The sequence below is a fragment of the Rissa tridactyla genome, chromosome 1 (assembly GCF_028500815.1).
Source record: "Rissa tridactyla isolate bRisTri1 chromosome 1, bRisTri1.patW.cur.20221130, whole genome shotgun sequence".
In the NCBI taxonomy this organism is placed as follows: Eukaryota; Metazoa; Chordata; class Aves; order Charadriiformes; family Laridae; genus Rissa; species Rissa tridactyla.
The window spans coordinates 30,181,227-30,198,506 of record NC_071466.1 but is presented as its reverse complement, the minus strand read 5'-3'; the positions used below and the strand labels follow the sequence as shown (position 1 = coordinate 30,198,506).

General features: G+C 40.6%; 1 protein-coding gene across 2 annotated transcripts in view; it reads left to right on the top strand.

The window, feature by feature from the left end:
- Positions 1-17,280, top strand: part of TRPC4 (transient receptor potential cation channel subfamily C member 4) — a 158,795-nt gene that overhangs the window by 12,084 nt on the left and 129,431 nt on the right. The window contains exon 2 of one of the 2 annotated variants that reach the window (XM_054188032.1): positions 17,066-17,131. The exons of the other annotated variant lie outside the window; for it this stretch is intronic. The gene's annotated coding sequence lies outside the window, so the exon portion shown is untranslated. The remainder of the gene's footprint in view (positions 1-17,065; positions 17,132-17,280) is intronic. 2 annotated transcript variants of the gene reach the window in all.

Here is a 17,280-nt window from a genome sequence, read left to right as displayed (position 1 = left end):
CAAGGGCTCCAGCCACACCCCCAGAGTCACGGAAGACAATGGCAGGGGGTGGACAGAACTGCCCATCGTAAGTGAAGATCAGGTTCGTGACCATCTCATGAACCCGAAAGTGCACAAGTCCATGGGACCTGATGGGATACACTCACGGGTACTGAGGGAACTGCCAGATGAGGTTGCTAAACCATTCTCTGTTATATTCCAAAAGTCATGGCAGTCTGGTGAAGTCCCCACTGACTGGAAAAGGGGAAACATAATCCCCATTTTGAAAAAGGGAAAGAAGGAGGAACCAGGGAACTGTAGGCCAGTCAGTCTCACCTCCGTGCCTGGTAAGATTATGGAGCAGATCCTCCTGGAGGCACTGCTGAGGCAGAAGAATAACAAAGAGGTGATTGGGTACAATCAACACAGCTTCACCAAGGGCAAATCATGCCTGACAAACCTGGTGGCCTTCTATGAGAAAGTCACAACATCAATAGACAAGGGGAGAGCGACTGACGTCATTTATTTGGACCTGAGCAAAGCCTTTGACACTGTCCCCCATGACATCCTGGTCTCCAAGCTGATAAAATATGGGTTTGATGGACTGACAATTCAGTGGATAAAGACCTGGCTTGATGGCCGCACCCAAAGAGTGGCTGTCAATGGGTCCATGTCCAAGTGGAGGCCAGTGACAAGTGGAGTCCCTCAAGGATCAGTACTGGGACCGGTCTTGTTTAACATCTTCATCAGCAACATGGACAGTGGCATAGAGTACACCCTCAGCAAGTTTGCCGATGACACCAAGCTGTGTGGGGCAGCTGACACGCTGGAGGGAAGGGATGCCATCCAGAGGGACCTTGACAGGCTGGAGAGGTGGGCCCATGCCAACCTCATGAAGTTCAACAAGACCAAGTGCAAGGTCCTCCATCTGGGTCGGGGCAATCCCAAGCACTGATATAGGCTGGGCAGTGACTGGCTTGAGAGCAGCCCTGAAGAAAAGGACTTGGGGGTGCTGGTGGACAAGAGGCTCAACGTGAGCCATCAGTGCACACTAGCAGCCCAGAAAGCCAATCGTATCCTGGGCTGCATCAGGAGAAGTGTGGCCATCAGGTCAAGGGAGGTGATTCTCCCCCTCTACTCCACTCTTGTGAGACCCCACCTGGAGTACTGTGTCCAATTCTGGAGCCCCTACTACAAGAAAGATATGGACGTGCTGGAATGCATCCAGAGGATGATCAGAAGGCTGGAGCACCTCTTCTATGAGGACAGACTGAGAGAACTGGGGTTATTCAGTCTGGAGAAAAGAAGGCTCCGAGGAGACCTTATAGTGGCCTACCACTATCTTAAAGGGGCCTATAAGAAAGCTGATGAGGGACTTTTTAAGATGTTGGGTAATGGTAGGACTAGAGGGAATGGATTAAAACTAGAGATGGGTCGATTCAGACTGGACGTTAGGAAGAAGTTCTTCACCATGAGGGTGGTGAGGCACTGGAACAGGTTGCCCAGAGGGGTGATGGAAGCCCCATCCCTGGAAGTTTTTAAGGCCAGGCTGGACGGGGCTCTGAGCAACCTGATCTAGTGGGAGATGTCCCTGCCCATGGCAGGGGGGTTGGAACTAAATGATCTTTAAGGTCCCTTCCAACCCTAACAATTCTATGATTCTGTGATTCTATGATTTCATTGAACATCAGGTAACACAGGTTTGTTTTAACATTTTATCTTCTTATGTCAACTGTAAAACCAGGTGTTGCGTTATGAAGGAATCATCAAATTCTTTGTTCCGTTGCCTCTACTTTGCTTAATGTCTCGTGACATCTCAATAACTCTTCTGAGTGATAGCTCAAAACGCGGCAGTGGAGCTGATTTTCAGTGTGGGCATTCCACTACCAGATTTTATAGGAAAGGTAAATAATTCTGTTTATATTTTGATAATTTTGAAGGAAATAATAGTGTCTACATCCATAATCTGAAAGATTTACAGATGCCCAAATTGTACTGTGCCCAAATAATGCTTATAGATATTTATGGCTTTGTGTGTATGTATGTGTGTACATATAACACACATATCTTTATATACACACATAACAGAAGAACACATATATATATTTACATAACTAGAGATATTTATGTGCAGTATGTGACTGAGAGACATTAAAGTTAATTTCTGCACTGGTGAGTGCACGAGAAGAGCTATCCGGAGGTCAGGAATACAGCCCATTAAACGGTCTGTCTGTGTGCATACACACAGTTGTCTGTATTTCATTGGCTGGGAACATTTACCTCTCTCTGCACTTGCTTATATGATTTAAATGTTTGAGTCCAGTTCTTGGCCAAGTATGGCTTCTTTGCCACCCCAAACAAATAAGAGCTGTGAATTTAACTATAATGGCAACCTACCAGGACACGGAAGATTTGTAGCCGTCCAGAGGCTGTTCCTTTCCTCACGAGTTTAGAAACTCGCAGGAGGTGGAGGCTTCTTTAACAGCCAGCAGCTTCTGGGCATGGAGCTGACAGCTCTGACACTCTGCTGACTTGGACACAGCTCCTGCTAGGGAATTTTTTTCCTAAGTCTGGTAGCAAATACGGCTTGACTAGGACTGAGCCAGTATCTTTCACTTTGTTTATTATCCAGACGGATTTTTTTTGGTAAACTTTTATGTAGAAATAATAACTTTTCCATTTTAAAACGCAGCAGTCTATTAATCATTTTCATGTGACTCTAACGATACCATTTTTAACTATTTGATCCTTAGCTGAACGGCCCATGGTAGCTGTCAGGGAAAGCTTCTGAAAAGAGGCAGGATACTCTTGTGCTGGGCTGCTTCAAAATTTCCTCAGAAACCTGCTTCTAAGTGTAGAAACCACAGCGGCCATGATATAAAAAGAAAATGTAGTTGATCCTTCGGGATCCTGCTGGTTGTTTCACGAGGAGTCATGGCAGTGGCAGGAGCCTGGGAGCTGGTTGTGTTTTGTGATCTCTTGCGCTCGAGTGTAAGATCTGTTACGAGAACAGAGGAGGAAGACACAGGCACAGTGAAAAGGAGGATTTTAGAGTAAGCGGTGTATATCATCTAAGCCAATCTGGAAAATACCAGCCTGGCCCAGCAGTTCCATCCCCCTGTGACATGCGCCTGAATGTGACCCTTGTCGATTGGTTCACAAAAACAGTTACTTGAAATATCTGATAAATTACCTGCGTTGACATTAACAGGAAACACATAACCAATATTCCACCTTCTTGCCTTAAACCTCTTGATCATCTCTGTACTCACCTATCTACAAAACACTGAGCCAGCAGCCCCTTTTTTGCCTGGACCTGTGGAGTAGCTGCACAGGGTGTCTGAGTGTAAGGGAACTGGAGGGGACAAAGCCAGCTAATCCCTTTGACTTCTCTAGATAACCGTGTGTGAGTTAGTCACAAACTGGCCCTTAGAAATTACTTTTCAGATCTTGATCTTATGTGCTTAAAAAAATACTTTAAATTTTTCAGAATCATGGCAGAGAAAGGTCAAATGACTTCTGACTCATTAATCATTAATACCTACAGACTGTAGATAATTTATCTAGTTCCTTTGAGTGTTAGCTAATAACTTATGCAGTGGAACTCGTAACTTCCCAGATCAAATAAGGGTAAGTGCTAATACCAAGACAAAATTAAGAAAATGCAAAGATTTGACTTGGATTTCCAGGTCAGAAATGAAGATGATTGATAGCCAAAAGTTGTACACAAAATAGGTTTGATAGTTCAAGTGAAGTCCGTGGCAGCCGTTCTGAAGAACGTAGCTGAAGCACAGATTCATTTTTGCTGAGTGCCATAAAGCAGTCTCTTTTCTTCATTGATTGGTTGATAGGTTTTCACAGACATGTTTTCACAGTTCTAATATTCTACTGCTTATGTCCTTGTTGTTTATAATCATGCATTCCTCATATATTCCATTTTTAATAATTATAATTATTTTGCTGTGTCATACCAAAAAAAACCAACCCGAGGTCTGTCCCAGTGTCCCAGGAACATAGACACACCTGAAGGCATTGGGATTCCTCCTCTATCTGTCTAAACTTTGAATGCCAATGTGAAGAAACTGAATAGCCCTCTTCAGGGGCTAATCATTATCTTCAAATATACTAATGGCTAAAAAAGCCTCTGAAAGTCCTTTACAGAATGAGAAATCCTGAGTGATCTTAGCTTAAAATCTCTAGGCTGCTGGCAATTAATCTGTTCCTGATCAGAGGGCTGAAGTGGCAAAGAGTGACAACTGCAAGTCTCATCTCTCCCATTTTCCTCTGCTGCCTTTCTGTGTTTCAGTAGTGGTCAGAAACACAACTGAATCGACATAGGGTAAGTACAGGCACCCCCAAGTTTCCTATAATGCTAAAAACAAGAAGAGGGCATTTCCAGTATGTCTGTATCATGTTTTATTTAACAAAAAAAGAAAGAAAGGAAAGAAGTTGCTACAGGATTACAGGTGTAAAATGGATTAGAGATGGGAACAGAAAGCAATAGTAATTAAGACCAATTTAAAAGAAGGTTTAACAGCTGTTCAATTCCAAAAGATTAAGAGACTGTTTAAATAAAACACACAGAATAGGAGGAAGCACACCAGGGAACAGACAAATACTGAAGAGATTCTAAAGAGGTTTTAAGAGTAGATAAAACCATGGTTTACTGAAGAGGGAAGAGATGGCTTGAAGTAGAAGATTAAAAAATTGAGCGGTACAGTAAAGCCAGATCACAGTGAGCCAAAAAGCTAAGAAAAGCACTTGCCCTGTCATTTGCTAGTGTAGATGACTGAAATGGGTAGTAGTAGTTTGAGAAATAGTAGGTTTTAGGATATACAATAACCAGAACTATTGAACTGCATTTGTAGTGAAGCAGTACTGTTGTACTTATACACATGTACGTCTTCATTGTTTTCTGACCTACAATACCTGGAACATTTAAACAGAAAACCTACATTAATGAGTTAATTTATCATTTCCTTACCCCCAGTTCTACAAAGATTTATTCCATGCATTATAAGTGATCCCCTACCTGGCTAAGTCAAAGTTTTCTTTGCCACTGACTTCAGCTGTGATATTACTTGAACTACTTAGTAGGCATAATGCCTCTGATATTTCAGCAGCAGTCAAGACTGAAAGATACTACAGGTGGTGGGACAAACTGGCTTACCGGAGTGTTGGCAGTAGAGGATGGAACGTTTTACCATATACCATCTTGGAAATTTCACATGAAAGAAATCAAAAGGGTATATGAAAATGTACTTAAAATTGCCTGGAAAAGCAGAAAGAAAACAAAATACGATAATACCGCTGGAGCCTTAAAACATTATCTGAGTGACACCAAAAGTCAGCTATGTAGTATCATGGATGTAATTGCTCAACTGTAGCAGCCCTGGCAGCTTTTGAGAGTCAAATGAATCATGTATTTGGATGATACAAAGTTCTTAATTGTATTTAGTTCTCAAAAATGTTCTCTAGCTATTGAATAAGAACTATCACAGACCAAGATCTACACCGAGTCTTGGCAGTCAAGTAGGAGAGACTCCAAACAAAGAAAGAGTTGTAACAGATCTCTTAAAATGAATATGCTCTACTTGAACAGATAGATGAAGCTGGGCAATGGAAACAATCCTTTATTTCAAATAAAATCAATTGGAAGTGACAGACTCCCATTTCACGTGTCAGCCGATCTTGATAATTCGTGTTTTTCAAAGGGCTGTAAAACTGGTGTTGTTACTTTCTCTAGAAGTAAGTGTTGATTTCTAAGTATAGGGTATGTAAATCTCTTTACTTGTGCAAAATAACACAGTGAACTCATAATCTGTGGTGGATTAAAACCTGGAAGATAATAGCTGAAATGAAAAAAATAACCCGTGTTGAAGTTAATGGAAGTTTTTCAACTAACTTTAATACAATCACAGCCTTACTGCCTCCATCTGAATTGTTTTAAGTCTAACAGCTTGTGTTTGACAGTGGCAAAAAGCATATTTCTAGACAGGAGCCCAGTAACAGAGGAAGCATATACCATCATTTGTTGTAATACTCTCCCAGACTCCAGCCACTTTCAGTGCACAGTCTTTCTTTGCCAGATACGGTTACTCTGTGTTCTGTAATCCTCTGCAGGTTTTTGTTTCATTAACTCATCTGGTCTCCTTTGTAACCCATATACACTTTTAGCATCTTCCCAGTCCTTCAGCAATGAATTCCTCAAGTAACTGCCTGAAGACTCATCAGCTCTTGTTTTTCTTGAACCTGACTCCTACTGCCTTAGTTTGATTGTTCCTGGATCTCGTACCTGAAAAGCCAGTGAACAATTAATCCACGTCTGTCCTCTTCTTGACACCCATAATTACACAGACCTGTATTACACTCTCCATCTGTCATTCTTTTACAAAGTGAAGATTTGTAACTTAGTCATTCTACTTCTGGAAGCTCTTCTGTAAGTTTAATCATTCTGCTGCCCTTCTCTTAATGTTTTCAGGTGCTACTGGCTCCTTTTTTGACATAAGGAGCCTAGAAATGCATGCTTAATCATTTGTGCCACTCTGAAACTAAAGAGACATACATTTCCATAGTATGAGTGAAGCAAATTCTGATTGACAGGAAATGGGCATATCAATTAGCGAAAATTCATCTTATCTTTTGGAAACCATGACTCCAAATTCTTTGCCTTGCCCCTTGTTATAAAAGAAGAGTTACAGAATACTTTCTTTTTCCTGAAGCCAACTTGGCAGAGGTAGCTGAGACATGTGGGAATATAACTGGTCATGACTCATTTAGGCTTAGACAAGAAAGGAAGATTTATAAAATATCTTCTGTTTTGTTTATGAAAGTCTATTTCAATGCTAAGAGCATAACTTCTATTCTTCTATTTGAAATAAAGATCAAACAGCTTTGTAAAACCTGAATCATTATCTTCTGGAGATGCTTCCTAATACTAGTAATCAGTCCTTTTAATTCCTGTACATGTGTTAAAATTCTGCTTATTACTCACTGTAGCATATGGATCTAATGCAAATTGTACAAGAACTTTCATTATTCACTTGAACTTTCACTGGTTTTGCACTCTAATGATTCTCTGCCCAGTTGAACTAGTCATTTTGAGTTTGGTAAAAACAGATCTCAGTCAGACTTGTGGAACTGTGGAATTTAAGAGAATAGGAGTTTACTGAATCATTTAATACTAAAAATAAGAGCAGGGAGACTACCCACTGAGCCATTCATAATCCACCGTTCTTTTCTGTCTTTTGCACTCTAATTACAGGTATCACAAAGTTCCAATCCCTATTTTTCTTCAGACTTGAAGTGTAAAATTTCAGTGTATGTGTTTCTCTTCAAGACATCCAAGGAAAATAAAGCAGAGATCCTTTAACAAAAAGTTAACAGTTCCTTTGTTTTTCCAGTTTGTTTGTTGAAGGGAAAGGAGTCGTCATTCAATCTCATTTCTCTCACATCTACCTGGAAGTGCAGAGGGGCAGAATCACCTCCCTTGCCCTGCTGGCCACACTTCTTATGGTGCAGCCCAGGACGCAGTTGGCTTTCTGGGCTGTGAGCGCACATTGCCAGCTCTTAACGAGCTTCTCATCAACCAACATCCCCAAGTCCTTCTCCTCAGGGCTGCTCTCAATCCATTCTCTGACCAGCCTGTATTTGTGCTTGAGATTGCCCTGAACCAGGTGCAGGACCTTGCACTTGGCCTAGTTGAACTTCATGAGGTTCGCACAGGAATTCCCTAACACCACAAGGTGTTGTCTTCGTTATTGTATATATGAACAGCTGAAGTAGAGGGAAGGCTGAGTAGGCAAAAGCCACACAGAAGGCCCATGGCTGAACCATTTCCAAACTGAGGAACCATTTACCTTGGAAGTGTTTCCCTGTCTACCTTTCCCATCCTGACTTATAATCAATTTTTAATTAAACACAATACAAAAGCAGTATATCATGCGTATCTTTGGCAGAGCATTAGGGATGATAATCTTGTAGTTCAGAAATGCCACAAAGTCTGTTACTCAAGTCACTGATACATAATCTGAATAAAACACTTGTGCTTTTAATTTTGTTGTGTTGCTGGGTTCTTTCCTCAGCAACTGCATCACAAAGCTTTTTCTGCTTTTGATGTGTTTTGATCTGGGATTCAGATATTCACTTGATTCCAGCAGCGCCCAGCGTCTTGATCTTATTGACATAGATCACACTGTTTGACAACATTTCTCCACGCAAACCCTTGGGACATCACGCATTTGCATTACTCTCTCAGAAAGAAAAAGGCTCAGCTGGCAATGGCTCAGTTCAACTTTTGCTGAAAATCTTGACAGGGTTACAGAACACTGCAGATAAGGTTTAGTCATATTTGACTAAAGGAAAAAAAAAAGATGAAAATAGAAATGAAATGGTGACACGTACAGCATCCTTGAGGTCCCTCAGTTTTCTCTCTTGGGCATCAATGATGAATAATCCTTACTGTTATAGGTGGCCAACTCTGGTTATGGGACCCAGGGGATTCAACCTGATGGATGGGAGGCTGCAGTTACATGTCCCCAGGTCCAACCTGTTGCCATGCTGAGCGTGTATTCCCAAAAGACACATATGTGCGTGTGGGCACACACATGCACAGAACACGGCTGGCCACACAGATCAACCCAAGCAGAACACAATGCCTTTACCAGCATTTGCACCCAGCACTCCCATAAACATGAACACTACGGAATGTCTGATCCTGTTCCTCCTCTGTATACCAATCCCTCGGGTTGCTGGCGTTAAGTGTAGCCAGTAGCTGGTCCCAGGTCCCCTGATTTCCCCTTGTTGCTGGCACCTGCACCTATAAGCCCCTTAAGCTCAATGTCCCACTCTGTGTGCTGGTACTCAGACCTCTTACTGTACTTGCCTGCTAGCCAGCTTGAAGTTTGCTAGCATTCAGTCCCACCCACTCAGAGCAGAGAGCACACCTACACAGAAGACGGTAAAAATAGGATTTAATGAGAAGATGGGGCAGACTGTGGTGATCAAGTGCAGGGCTCAGTCAGACAAGTGCACTGACCAGCAACCCATCTAAACTTGACCAGCCCCTTTTATCCCATTGTCTCTTTATTTTCCAGTATTTATTTCTTCCCAAACCACTGTGATCCCTTCTTTTCCCTGCTTTTGATCATTCCTTGTAACTTTCCTCTAATAACTTCTGCATGTTCCCCACGGCCCTTCCCCCCCTGAACATCCCATAATAAGTTTTACACAATCCCAACAACTTCTTCCCTCTGCATCTCACAAGAAGTCCTTTACCCTGTAGGCAATAACCGTCCCTAGTTGGCATGGTTTTTCTGGGTAGAGTGTTCTGCCTTGACTCTTCTGGGGGCTTTTCATGCCCCACAGCGATTGAATTACTCCCCTTTGAAGATCTTGGAAAGCAGCCAGGTGCAGGCGCTGCCTTTGCATCACGTGGGCTATTGGCTTTCCTCCACCTGACATGGTTCCTTTGGTCCTCATGGGTCACTGTGTTTTCTGCAATTGTCCTTTAATCAGACAATCTAACACATACTGTCTTCATGGTTAAACTACTGAATGAGCCAGTTTGTGAGTAGCCATCCTAGTGGACAATTGCACCTTTTTAGTTCTCTATGACTAAAGTCCTAAATTCCCACCACATTTGTACCTCATTTGAATTTGTACCACATTTGAATAAAATCAGCTCACTAGAACTGGACAATGAGACAGCAAATTACCATTCGGGGAAAGGCAAACTGAAAGAATGCAAAGCACAGCAAAGTTTCTAGATTTTGTCCTTTTCACTTCGTGCTGATGCCACTGGCTTTCTGATGGTACTGGCTACACACATCGTACTCTGTTGCTTTCTTCACTGTGTTGTGAAACAAAAGTGCTACTAGAACATACCCAGCTGTTTCTCAGTAGTTTTGGGGTAGGCAAATAAGTAGCTCTGTACTGTATCTCAGTGTAGAAGTGATACTGTTTTCTTTCAGTGTACATTTTAGTGAGAGCTAATAGTGTACTCTTCAGCTTCCTCGACAGAAGATAATACGTGCATCATTCCTACTCTAGATTAACTTTTTTGTAGCTTAATGTGTTATCTTCCCTGATCCAATCAGGCAATTTAAACTGTGCTAGTGCCACTGATGCATCCAAGACTATTAGGTATTTTATAAAATCCTAGTTTACCTGGAAGAGTCTGTTAGGTTCCAGATCTTTGCTTTCTCCTGTAGTGAATGTAAGTTGCTTGGAAAGGATGTTGCTGCTTCATTGTTTAAAATCTCTGTGATCTTTCATTAAAATTCATCCTTCCTACTGTGATGATACCTACACACTCCAGCTAGGGCTCTGCTGAGCCCCAGACTAATCTAATGCTTGGACCACTAAACTCATGATACTAGTTTAAAAATAACACTCCCCATGTATGATCTTAATGTCTCTACAATTAAGAGCTCTCAATTCTGATTAATCAGTTTCTCCCTTTTCTTCTTGATGTCATTCTGCTTATCTGCAATGGTCCAAAGCAGATGTTGTTTACCCTGAAGAATCATATTTCCTAATGGCACAGTTATTATTAACAATAGCACATTATAAGACAGTAATAAGGCGCATTATAATCAGTCAGTGATTGGCTATATTTTATCTAATTTTACAAAGATGAATAAAGAAATAGACATCCAAAATTTTAATTATTCATTGGTGTAAAATAAAAACTTAGCATATTTCCATTTTAAGGCTGATTGGGATGAAAAGTATTTATGCACACATTGTGGAGGCAATTATCAACAGAAATTATTATCTTGTGTATGAGGATTAAGATAAATGTGTTGTCCTGAGAACTGAGAGTGAGTCATAGAGAAGCAGGGGAAGGGAGAAGCCCTATCAGCCAGCCCAGAAAGACCTCTCTGTTCTGTCAGCACTGCTGGGAGTGTAGCTAATGAAGGAACAAACTGCAAAGGCAGACATTGGAAATATATTCCCAAGCAGGGCATCTGTATCTTGCAGTTGCCAAGTGTGGTCTGTTTATACGCATCATAAATGTTAACACTATGACTAGAAGAGAAGAAGAAGGAAGATGGGAGGACAAAACAGCAAGAGTCGTAGCAGTAGCAGAATATGGTAGTAAGTCATCCTTCCTGAAATGGAGTGCTTATGTTATGGGAGATGAGCTTGTACTTCATTCTTATCAACAGCTATGCACTTGCAAGGTGTAGCTAATAACTACTGCCTTGGAAAAAATGATCATCCTTTATAAAGGGAGATAAAAATTGCAGATGACTATAGCTAAAATGTTCATTTCACTTAGCTGACTGTAAGAAGAAAAAATACCTGAAAAAAAGAGTACCCATTTGGATTTTTCATAGTGCTTTTAGTGTGCAGTAGGAAAAGTTAAGAATGAAAAGACAATATATATAAAAAATATTGCTAGTGGTTACTTCCAAACCAGAGACTGCACTAGACTTATAGCAGTGAACTGTATAATAAACACTGTAGTACGTGGGTGGTGCTACTTCTGGCATTCATATAGGGTAAATACTGTTTCACTTTTGCTTAAGAAAGAATACTTTAAGTTGCAAAATAAATTTCATAGTATAACAAAGCAGTGAACTTTTAGAAATGGTACTATATTTTGTTGTTTGTTCTTTAAGGCTAGAGAAACTAACATTAAAAGATAACTTTTTTGGTACAAAACTTCTAGACTTTTCAGCCTAAGATATATGTAAATATGCAGAAAAAAATTGCATGTGGTGAAAAAACCTTAAAGATATATACATCTTTATTTGAAAATAATCACATCTATCAGCTTGTTCACATCTATCTTGTTCACCTGTACACACCTGCAGATGACAGTTAATTTTTTCCTAAATAACTACCTAAGGAAAGTACTGCTCCTTGAAATTGGTAGCATCCAAATAGTTTGAGAGAAGAGATTAACTTTGTGTCAAGCTTCCTTTTATTAACAATTTTTACAGAAAAATGGTGTTTTTCTTGCACAGAGAGAGTCACCTTTTGATAACTCTTATTATATCTGAACATTTTAACTTAATATTTAGAAGTTGTTTCAAACATTTAATAAGACAAGAGCAGCTGTTCTGTAATTTTGAAAATCTCTATGTGCTGGGTGAAGCAAAAATGAAGTAACCACATAAATTTTATAACATTTTTTGTTTAATTATCCCAAAGTAGTGAGGCATGTACAACTAACACACAATACACACACATGTACGCAGTGTCTCAACAATTCAGTCACTTAAGAAGAAAATACTGTCTTATAAAGTGGGTGCTCCTCTCACTTTTTCTCAGTCTCAGTGGGTGGACTCACTTGAGCACAAACATTCATAACTGAACAGAAGCTTCAAACTTTGATAACTTCATTTCAGGCCGGTCTCTGCTGTGAAAACTGTAACAAAGAACCTCATCTGTGGCACGCAAAAGATGAGAGGAAAGCATTGTGGGGAACAGAGCAAACAAAGACATTTAAATACCTGCAACTGTATGGACATTTACCCGTGTATTCAAGTATCGGATTATGGCATAGTGAGTGCCAGACAGTCTCCAAAATTCTTCCTGTGATATTGATCCAAAGATTTCTCCTGTCTCAGGCAGTCCAATGTTTTTTTGCCAGTAGGAGTCTATGTGTCACATGAAAGTTCCCCGGATGCTGCAATGATCAGTTGATAGTGGAGGGTGAACATTTGCAAAGTACTCTATGATGTAAAAGAAAGAAAAAAACCCTATATATTTAATTTCCAGCTTTCCTAACCATCACATAGACATAAACATGTGATGGGTATTTCTGATCTGATCTGATATCAGTCAAGACTGCTGGTGCAATTTTGATTGCCTTTAATAAGATGAAATTGTTTTAATCTGGTGATACTTTTTTTTTTTTTGGTCAGGAGGTTATTTTCTCACTACTATTTGCACAAATTATGATCTTAGTTCAGTTCAGTTCCGTGAAAATCAGGCATGACAGTGTTTAAAACTAGTCCTTCACAGACACTACTGACTATATAAGCTAGGCTTATTTAAGAAGGAACAGAGGCAATGCCAACTGACCACAAGAAGTATATTTACAAAAAGCATGCCTCCTACTATACCTGTGTTGCTAATGACAGTTGTTTATCTAAAATAGTCATAAAACACTCTTGATTATGGTGATTCCTCCACCTTTCCTTGACTATGCTTACAATTAAAAAGTTTTCTGCTGATGTCACAGCTAAATTGAAATGAATAAATCAAAAACAGAATAAAAGTGAAGAAAATGCATATAAGTAGGTTTTAATAAAAAAGGTATTTTTAAAGTAATTGCTATCCTGTACATAAACCTTTTGCAAGCAGGCTGAGAGCAGCAAATGGAGACTGTTAGAAACTTTCTGCTGTGCTGTCACGAGGATATGGTGTCTTTCATTGTGGAGGCTTTCTCTTTTTGAGTATAAAAGGAATTTTAAAGTATACTAATTTTAGTAGATATGATTTCTAGAGCTCTTAACATTATTATTTTTTTGAAAATGGGTAGAAACAGTGGTTTTGTGCCAATCTAGTATGCCTGTGTGCATTTTGGATGCATGTACAGGTAGGTCTAATAACTTCATCTCAAATCCATTCTAATTCATGAATTTTGACTTCATTTTTGGTTTTGAATCAGGTCAATTTTCAGTTTCTTCATTAAGTTCAGTAAGGGCAGTATTGGACATTCTTTCCCCAGCAGGAATGACAATAACAGCTCTTCTGTATGCAGCACTTGTCCCCAGTAAATCAGTTTTACAATCCTAATTTTGTGAGTCACTGGGTGACATGACTCACCCAATCTCACCCAACAGTATCTTCAATTCCAGCCCGATGCTTTGCTCACCAGGTAACTGAACAGAAGTACAGCTATTCTGAAATCTTTTGTTCCCCTTCCTAAGAGTCTCTCCTAAGCACATTATATAAGCACGATCAGACTTCTCACTGATACAAGAACTGTGGCTATATATGAGTTTATATATAGTTCTGCAAGGTGAAGCTGCATGCAGGAGTTCTCTTATTCAGTCTTACAATATCTATGGCTCTGTGTCCTTTTGAATGGAGGTGAAGGGGGTCTGCACCATTCTTCTGGAAATATGTTTGTCATTCCTAAACAGGTGCTTAGGATTTAACTTATGTACACAGTGAACTCAGAGACTCCTTTACTTTTAATAGTGCAGAATTAATATCTTCGGGAGGAGAAAAAAAAACAACTAAATGTGGTAATGTGATCTGTCAGTGGAACAATTCCATAAAAAATTTCTTAGAGAGGCCAAAGTTAGATCCACTGTCAACACATTTAATTCCTTTTAATTGGCCACACTGCTTGCATTTCAAATGAAATTAACTTTTCATTAAAAGTTGCTTTTATACAGTGGCTCTATGAAAAAAGAAATCTCATGTGCAGGAAAAAAGTTCTCCTCTGAATACTTTATATCACCTAGCGTCTGAAAATGCGGCACATTTCTTGAAATCCTATATGTAATTTTGTAGCTAGATTCTGGCATATATTAGTATAACCGAGATCTTTGTGTAGTTTCCTTTATGTCTTGGCGTTTTGCTTTTCAGGATATGGTGGACAGGTGGTGATGTAAAAATAAATCAGTAAACCAGAAAGCTACTAAGTAAAACAAAATGACCGGAAAGAATGGTGTCCTTAGAGGTTTGCTTCGCGTAAAGTGCTACAACTCAAGACAAGATGAGAAGGTTTTCATAAGCCAAATGCATTCAATCTTTCTATGCCCTGTGCATTCACGACATCACTTGTAAGGGCTGTGTAGGGCAAGGCCTTCAGAGTTCATTTAAACCACATTAAACCCCACTGAGATTTAAGTAAGTGCCAGAGTGCTTTCTGAATCAAGGATAGTCTTCTGCTAGCTCTGTTTGTAGGACTGTTTTTATGAAAACACATTTACTGTTCATATTCACGTCCCACCTCTTGATTTAAATCCACCACAGGTGCCATTTTAGAAAAAACAGTGGTCCTACCCATAGCAGCCATGTATGAGCAAATGACAGAGATGAGTTAAGCTTGAGTGTTAATTTTGTGCAGAGCGTCCCCTGTGATGCTTCGGCTCCACTGTCCCTTTGCCCTTCTCTTCTCCCCTAGGTCTCAGTGCTGATACACAGCCCCACATGATTGCACTGATATGACACGGTCATGTCTTGCTCGCTTGTAAATATCAGAATACACACAGATCTCCTGCTTGTGTGTAAATATCAGAAAGGCAGCTGAGGGAGGGATAGCATCCTTACCTCAAGGATACAAACAGTAGGAGGCTCGGGCTGCTTCTGCTATGCCGGCATTCAAAACCTGGCAATCACTAGCCCTGCTTTTGCAGAGCTAGTTTAGATCAAGTAGGGAACGCAAAAACACTCGCTCAGGCCAACAGTAGGCTAACTGGCCTGAAAAAGGACCTGTTTATTTCCTTTTTGGGGGATGTGGAGGAAGGAACTTCTCCCTGCTGGGATGGGATTTCCTTTTGTCGCTTTCTCCAGTGGTCTCAGGACCTGAGCAAGTCTGGATTGGGAGGACAATCTCCTAGGGTGCTGTTTGGCTTTTATGGATGATTTTCTAGTTAGGATAGGATCAAATACTCTTGGCATAGTGGCAAAATGATTTTAGAGGAGTTTTAGGGAAAGCCATAGTCAGAGAGCTTTTCATTACTTGTTTGGTCTTTCACTGGTTGTCTGTTTCATGATCCAGCTATCTGAAACCCAGCCCTTCTCTAGAGATATGTGCAGAGTTTGTCTCCGGGCAGTGCTGTGGGTGTTTTCTAAATTGCCCTAGGCATTGTGGTCATGGTATGGTCATTGTGGTCATTTTTCCTTTATCAGGAAAAAACCATGTCATTCCATGCGTGGTGTCCCACAGTAACATAATCTCCTAAACGCATATGCTCCACTGCAGCACACACAGTCATGAGAATGGTTTCCTCCTGTCCCTCCTAGTTAGTCCATGTCCCATCTGAGACACCCTGAGGCTCCCTCACTGGGGTAGTTCCCAAGTTCATGCTGACAGGTCACCACAGACATAATGAAGATTCATAAAATCTTTATACAAAAACCATAAAATGTTCCACCTAAAACACGAGAGGTGTGGAATTAAGGACAGCTCTGAAATACTTCATTTGAAATTCTTCCAGAAACTGGCAAGTCTGGAGAATTAGCCCTTTATGCTTTTATGTTCTCCTTTCTGAAGCTGCTTTAGCTCTGTCTGGACTGCATTAGCTTTTTCAATGATAACGATTGAGTTTTTGCCTCTTGTAAGATGACAATGTGTTTGGCAAATTTCATCTAGTGTAAATGGTCCAGTCTTGTAATAAAATGTAATTTCTGTGCTAATTTACAATTGGAGAAACGGATCTTCTCAGGTAATAGCTATTTTCCTTTGCTGTTGCTGCTGCTACTGCTAAATTGTTTTCCTCCGCCCTGCATGCCCAAAGGTGTCTGTAGTTCTTGAATTCAGCCAAATAGAGCGAAATACCCTCACCAATATCTTGTAGGCTTTGAGTGTGAAGTAAACTGACTGTAACTCCCTGGGGAGATGCAGTTAGTGAGATTCAGGGTGTGTGGGGGAGGAAGGGAAGAAGACATGGCCTGTTTCATGGTGTGTCAAGAAGCATGGAGGCCCAGAGGGTGCTGTTGGTGAGTGGCTCCACGACTCTGACAGCTCTCCTTGCCTTCTCCTTCTTCACGCCGCAAATCCAGGACTGACGCTCCATCAGAATCACAGCAAGCAATTTCAGTCCAATGAAAAATATTCTTGTCTTTCACTTTTGGACCAAGGTGTCAGAGACAGGACTTCACCTCCCCTGGGGCCATCAGCTGCCTTTGTGTCACCATGCAAATCAATACAAATTCAGCCTCAGACTTCATCTGTAAAAGAGAGATAATCCCTCATTCAGGGAAGAATTTCAGTTTAGGTTTGTTGGCTTGTGGATACCAGAATACAACAATTAGCTGGCAGTAAGACCGTCAGCGTCGTGCCCCTCTTGGGGGAGGGATGTCCTGTTGGCGCTGCTGTAGCAGAGATGTGGTAGCAAGGACTTGAATACAGAGATGAAAATAAGCACGTTTTTGTCTTTTATATTTCCAGCTGTTTTTGAAGGAAGACTTCTCACAGGGATTGTGAAGCCCAGAATTGTACCTTCTAGACAACAAAGTACTGTAATTCCTTCATTATTTATCATGGGTTTTTTGAGTAATAACAGCACAAACTGTAGAACCTCTCTGAATGTACATCTTGCAATGATTGTGCTTTGAAGTCATCACTGCCATGTTACTTCAGTGTGCTATATTTGAAAGTCAGTG